Source organism: Sapajus apella, unplaced genomic scaffold (genome assembly GCF_009761245.1).
Source record: "Sapajus apella isolate SASKATOON/1434 unplaced genomic scaffold, GSC_monkey_1.0 scaffold5, whole genome shotgun sequence".
NCBI lineage: Eukaryota > Metazoa > Chordata > Mammalia > Primates > Cebidae > Sapajus > Sapajus apella.
The window spans coordinates 2,979,834-2,987,085 of record NW_022436945.1 but is presented as its reverse complement, the minus strand read 5'-3'; the positions used below and the strand labels follow the sequence as shown (position 1 = coordinate 2,987,085).

Here is a 7,252-nt window from a genome sequence, read left to right as displayed (position 1 = left end):
AACTTTATGCAGGTTGTTCTGAATCACAGTTATTATCCTTGGACTGTTTGTTAATGGTTGTTACTGACCATTAATGGTCTGTGATATTTACATTCCAAGGGACTAACATTTTAACATGTAAAATAACCTTGTACCATAGGAAGAGGAAAGTTTCGAGGGTAAAATCAACCCTAAGGCCACCAAATAAACTCAGTGTGCAGGGGTTCTTAACCTAAGGTCCTTAGAAGGGCTTTAACCTAAAAAATAAATAAATAAATAAATAAATAAAAATAAATAAATAAAAAAAAAAAGAAGGGCTTTAACCTGCCGGGCATGGTGGCTCATGCCTGTAATCCCAGCACTTTGGGAGGCCAAGGCGGGCAGATCACCTGAGATCAGGTGTTTGAGACCAGCCTGGCCAACATGGTGAAACCCCGTCTCTATTAAAAATACCAAAAAAAAAAAAAAAAAAAAAATTAACTGGGTGTGGTGGCGCATGCCTGTAATCCCAGCTACTCAGAAGGCTGAGGCAGTAGAATCGCTTGAACCTGGGAGGTGGAGGTTGCAGTGAGCTGAGATCTGGCCGTTGGTACTCCAGCCTCGGCGACAGAACAAGACTCTTTTTTTGGGGGGGGCGGGGTGGGGAGAATGGCTTTAACCTTTGATATTACATGCAGAAAGCTCTTGGAGTTATATAAATTATTTTATTCACGGGTAGTTATATGCATTTTCTTTACAGAGGGGATCTGTTTAACCCTGGACTTTCTTGGCTGGGTAAAACAAATCTTGAACATAAAAGTAATTTATGGACCTATTTTCCAGGCACTCATACCCAACTCCCTAACAACTTCTAGAGTGGCTGAAGGTAATTGTACTGTTTCTGTTTTTATCTACCTCTCAACTCAGCTTGCCCCTGACTTCATTCTAATTTGGAGTTCTTTTTACTTTGTGGACTCAAAGGCCACCAAGGATGACTCCGCACTCATATCTCCTAGCTTAGTACCACCAGTGGTAAGAAAATGACTCTCAGTCCCCTATATGGGTCTTATAGACAACCATCACCACTTACTGAGACTAGGGTGTTGAGCCATTCTGGTTAATCAACCTGAGTCATCTTTGCACCCTGCCCCCAAACATTGATATTGACATTCTTAGAGAGCACATGGAGTGGGGCGGGGGAGTGCTCTAAAGGTACCAGGACAAGAGGGTTGGGAAGCACATGGAGCAGGTAAAGCTCTAGCAAACAGATTTCTGTTGGGTTCACCATTTCCCAGATTTTCAAGGGATCTGTTTCCAAAAGGTCAAGAAAAGAGTTCTTAGGAGCAAGAGCTATATTGTGGACCTCCCAGTAGATTACATGAAACACTCTCTTGGCCTAACTCAAGAAGGCAGAGTACTTGGTTTTTATACAGGAACCCATTTTTTTCATCTATACCAGTGTGCTTTGAATACTCCCTCTGCAATTTAAATGTATTTGCGATTTTAGTTTTTTCATTAGAAAACACATGGCGTTTGGGTTCACTTCATCTGCACAGCCTACTGAGAGGAAAATTGTCAATTTACTTGGAACAAGTAAAGACAATTCTGTTTTCTGTAAAATATAATTTGCAAACAATATGATTTTATCATGGCTGCCCTTCTGTGAATGTGCATTTCTGAATGACTGTCACAAATTTTATCAGTCTGAACTCAGATGAGTCCTAATCCAGAGAGATCTCAAATCCACACTCATTTGTTCTTGGCCTCGATCTCAGTGCCTGGGAATTCTTCGGTAGCAGTGCATGCACCACGGGTTTAATACATTTACAGCATTACATGAACACTCAACTTTTTTGTCTTTCTTTTTGGAATTAAAATAAATAATATTTTAGGCCATTCTAAAGTGGGGACTAATCTTTCCCAGGACTGACAGAAAAATTCTCTCCAGGAAAATAGAAATGAGACAATATTTTGTGCAGAGGGGGCCTCAAAGAGAAGAGCCAGCTTCCATTGCTCTTAATTGGGGAGTCTATTTTAATGTTCTATTGAGGCTCTTTTTGATGGTCCATTAGGGTCCATTAGGAAGGATATTACACTCCTGGGAGCTCTGTGTTGGAGGCTGAATGGGAAGAGCTGGCATGCTTGAGCAGCAAGGAAGAGAGGAACAGTGGGAAAAGAACCTGAAAGCCAGGCGTATTGGTTCCAGTGCTGGCCTGCCACTTTGTTTGAAGGAAGCAATGTTGTATCAATAGCCCACCAGCTGTCCAGTCCTTCAGGGAATTGAGTTCTACCACTGGGATAATTCTACCTGCTATTTCCTCAGGACAAATGCAAGATTCAGGGGACTTGTGGGCACCTAGGCGATTAAAGCTATGTTTCTCAACTTTGGGTCCAAAACCAAGCTTTTGGGCTTACGCTCAGCTGCAGTAATGGGGAAGGAATTTTACTATTCCATACACAATATTTTCAATTGAAAATTGCGGGGACTGAGCAATTGACTGTAAAGGAGAGTCAACTGCCAATGTCAGCACCCATTCCCACTCACCTGGGATAGAGACTCCATGCTCTTCCCTAAATCACAGGGGCTGAGGCCTGGGAATGATATTTTCCAGAATTCCTTGCAGCAAGGTTTCAGATTAGATTTAACCAATGGTGTGCACTAAGGTATGATTAGAAAGTGGGCAGATGAGATCAGATGGGTTCAGGGTGGTGGGAAGAGATTTGTGAAAGGTTACAATATTATAACTAAATAGGAGGAAAATAAATCCTAGTGCTCTATATCACTGTAGGATGACTATAGTTAACAAAAATAAATACTTTCAAATAGCTGCAAGGAAGATTTGAGATGATGAATGTGCTAATGACCCTGATTTGATTGCTGTACATTATACATATAGAAACATTACTATGTACCCCATGAATATGTTCAATTAAAAATAGTTTTACAAAATAGTTAAAAAAAAAAAGGAAAAGATCAGCTGAGGCAAAATCAATATTAATCCTCCTCTGGCCGTTGTGGGCAGATACATGGGTTTTGGCCTTTGCTTGTAAGCTTCTGCAATGGCCTGCAGGTGTTATCCTCGAATGACCTGTCTCTTGCTGCTGGCAGTTGTTCTATCAGTGACCATTCTGTGACTTTTTTTCGGGGGGGTATAAAATGGCATATTCTTTATTTTGCATACTTTAATTTCAGAAAAAAATGAACAAACTAAAAAAAATTCCACAATACACAACATCCAGTGCTGGTGTCAGAGTAGGGAGGAAATGGGGGCTTGACACCCTTGTTTCCTGCCTTCAACACAAGGACAGGAGAGAAAGAAAACGCTAAACATCAGCAGCGGGAGCCAGGTGGGACAGGGGCACTCGAGGCTGCAGTTGGAGCCATGGGACACTATACAAGGGCATGAGTTTTCCAACTATGAACTCCTAATCGACTTCTTCCATGAGAGATGCATCCTCATCGCCCTCAGGAGTGGGAAATCTCATCAGGAACCACGGCACTGGGCTCTTCTGCTGCCACTTCATCTTCATCGATACCCAGACCTAGCTTGATCATACAGTGGATGTGGTTGGAGTGGGTCAGGGGATCCTCAAGGGAAAAGCCAGAAGAGAGCAGGACGGTTTCAAACAGCAGCACCACCATGTCCTTGACTGCCTTGTCATTCTTGTCTGTCTCAGCTTTCTGTGACAGTGTCTCACAATGAGGTGGTCGGGGTTGATCTCTAGGTGCTTTTTGGTCATCATATAGCTCATGATGGAGTTGTCCCAAAGTGCCTGGCCTTTCATGATCCACACTATATTGGCTGTCCAGCCGTAGTTGCTGGTCACAATGCAGCAGGGTAAAGACAAGCCTATTGGAGATTGTCACCTTCTCAACCTTCTTATCTCAGCTTTCTTTCATGAACTTGCAAAAGTTCTCAAACTTTGCCTTGCTCTCTTCCATTTTTTTCTTCTCCTCATCCTCAGGTAGCTCCAGACCCTCCTTGGTAACGGAGACCAGGCTCTTCCCATCAAACTCCTTGAGCTGCTGCACACAGTACGCGTCAATGGGCTCTCTCATATATACCACCTTGAAGCCCCTCTTTCGCACTCACTCCACGAAACCTGAGTTGGCCACCTGCTCTTTGCTCTCACCAGTGAAGTAATAGATGGACTTCTATGTATCCTTCATGCGAGAAACATACTCTGACAGAGTGGTCGTCTCTTCTCCAGACTGGGAGGCGTGATAGCGCAGCAGCTCAGATAGGTGGCGTCGGTTAGTAGAGTCCTCATGGATTCTAAGCTTGAGGTTTTTAGAGAATGCCTCATAGAATTTCTTGTAATTCTTGTCTTCCACCAGCTCAGAGAAGAGCTCGAGGCACTTCTTAACAATGTTTCTGAGAATGACTTTCAAGATTTTGCTCTGCTAGAGCATTTCTTGGGAGATGTGCAGGGGCAGATCTCTAGAGTCAACCGCACCATGGATAAAGTTGAGATACACTGATATCAGCTCATCACAGCTGTCCATGATGAACACACAATGGCCATGGAGTTTGATGTTGTTGTTTTTTCTTCTTGTTCTCAAAAACGTCAAAGGAAGCCCAGCAAGAAATGAATAGCAATGCCCTGAATTCCAACTGACCTTCTACAGCAATTGCTTGACTGCCAAGTGGTCTTCCCAGTCATTGGTGAAGCTCTTTTAGCATTCTCCATACTCCTCTTGGGTGATGTCATCAAGGTTTCTGGTTCAAATAGGCTTGGTCTTGTTTAGTTCTTCCTGATCAATGTATTTCTCTTTGATCTTCGTAGTTTTCTTCTGTCATCCTCATTTGAACCCACATCTTCGATCCTGCGCTTTTCTTTATCATCTTTGTCTCCCTCTTCTTTCTCACTTTTCTCTTCCTCTGCCTCATCATCACTAATTTCATTCTCTTGTTCCTTCTGCAAATAAAGGGTGATGGGATAGCCTATGAACTGAGAGTGCTTCTTCACGACTTCTTTGACCCACCTCTCTTCTAAGTACTCTGTCTGATCTCCTTTAAAGTGGAGGGTCACTTTGGTATCCCTGCCAATGGGCTCACCATGGTCAACATGCAAAGTGAAGGAGCCTCCAGCAGAAACCTCCCAGGCATACTGTTCGTCATTGTTGTGCTTTGCGATCACAACAGCTTTGTCTGCCACCAGGTATGCGGAATAAAACCCAACACCAAATTGCCCAATTATGGAGATGTCTGCACCAGCCTGAAGAGCCTCCATGAATGCTTTAGTAGCAGACTTGGCAATGGTTTCCAAATTATTTATGAGATCATAAATAATTCTTGGTGTTTTGAACAAAGAATTGGACAAAACACACAGGAAAGCAAGGAAATAATGAAGCAACGAAAGCAGAGATTTACTGAAAATGAAAGTACATTCCATAGGGTAGGAGTAGGCAGATCAACAGCTCAAGGGCCCTGGTTACAGGATCTTCTGAGGTCCAAATACCCTCTAGAGGTTTTCCATTGGCCACTTGATGTACACCCCATGCAAATGAAGTAGTAGCCTGAGATCAGTCTGATTGATTGTGGAAAGCAACCAGTCAGAGGCTGAAGTGAAGTTATTAAGTTACACCCATGCAAAAGGTGTAAAGCAGCCAATTAGAGGCTAAATTGAAGTTACAAAGTTACACTCCTATGCAGATAAAGACTTGGCCCACAATCAGTCTTATTGGTTGTGGAAAGCACAGTTTTCCATCTGCCACACAGAAAAGGGATGGGGGTTGCAAAGAGAGTAGCCTCTGGTCCTTTTGTTACTTTGGCGTGAAAAGTTGGGTTTTTCCTTTCAATTTAGTTCTAGGAAGTCAGCGTGAATCAGTCTTGGGTTCCCTGCCTCCAGACCCTATTCTCCTGCCTCAACCATGGTACATGGAACAATCGGATACACTAACAATGTATTTCACTGTTTTGCTTTTACTGTTTGTCTCTCCCCACTGAATTCCATAAAGTTAGACATTTTGATCTGTTGTGTTCACTGCTATATCCTCAATAACTAAATTGTACTCGGCACCTAAAAGGCACTCAATAAATACTTGTTGAACAATTGAACCCCACTACCCAAGATATAACCACAGCTAATTTGTTTTCTTTCCTTCTTCTTATATAAATATATATTTAACAGTTTTATATGGAGGGAATCTTAGATTCTTGTTTTGTTTCTATTTTTATTTTACCCCCACTCAGCCTGAAGGAGTGTACCTCAAAGAGAAAGGAAATGAAGATGCTCATTATTTTTCAAGGACTTTAGCTGTAGAGTGGACGGGTGAGTGTAGCATGGTATCTAGCACTTGGATAGTCTTCTTGCCCTGTTTCTTGCTGGCTGGGCTCTTATGCTGGTGTCTGAAAAAAGAAAGATGCAACAATTAAAAAATAAAGCAAAACTACGCTTCGCTGAAATGCCTGAAAGATGTTGCTTAATGAGACAAAACCATACAGATATTTATTCTATCTTAGGTGACAGCGATCTGGCTTCTCCGGGCTGGGGTAAGCCACAGGGGCCTGAGTGTGAGCCAGGGGATCCAACGCCTGGAGCAGGAAGCGGCAGAGGGTGTCACCTGAGTGGGTCCAGCAGGGGAAGACAGCATGACAGGCTCTGTCCCACAGCCAAGAGGACTTGGTTTCCAAACAACAGCCTGTATGTTCTCAGGCACACAGGAGACACCCCGTGGAGACTTTCTGAATGGGTTGAGAAGAATTTAGGAGGCAGGGGCTCCCACAGAGCCTGACAGTCCTGTGTTTTCACTCTTATTGTGGACTCTATTTTGCTGTCAGGCTCGGGTGGCTTGAGAAGCCACAGATGATACCTTTGCTGCTGCTGCTGCTACTGCTCCTACTGCAGTGGTTGCAGGTTCTGTTACCATGTCCCTTCCCCCACCTTGTGTCACCCCTGTTCTCCCGCCAATGTGCCACTATGGTACCTGTTAGTATGGCTGCTGCTGGGAACATATTATGCTAATTAGAGACTTGGTTCTTTTAAAGGTCTTTGTCAAAGTGGTATTATTGGGCTCTAATTTGTCAGTAAACATAAATCCCAACTGGAGGTCTGAGATCTTATGGCAACATATTTTGTCCAAATAATCCAGATGACTGAGAACAGCCCTGTCTGATAGGACTTTCTGCACTGAGGGGTGTGTGGCTGCTGAGCTCTTGAAATGTAGCTAATGGGATAGAACTGGAATTTAAACTTCATTTATAACTAATTTTAATTAATATGAATTTAAAATGTTAGTATCCCCATGTGGTAGTGCAAATCTAAAATATACATTTATGTTTTAAAGGCT

The 7,252-nt window shown here is 42.9% G+C and overlaps 1 pseudogene across 1 annotated transcript; it reads right to left on the bottom strand.

The window, feature by feature from the left end:
• Positions 1-3,108: 3,108 nt before the first annotated feature.
• On the bottom strand, positions 3,109-6,917 carry LOC116548800 (annotated as a pseudogene). Its single transcript, XR_004267545.1, has 2 exons — positions 6,847-6,917; positions 3,109-5,254 (listed from the first exon to the last, which is right to left on the bottom strand). The product of XR_004267545.1 is annotated as a heat shock protein HSP 90-beta pseudogene (transcript).
• Between the last annotated feature and the right edge of the window lie 335 nt (positions 6,918-7,252).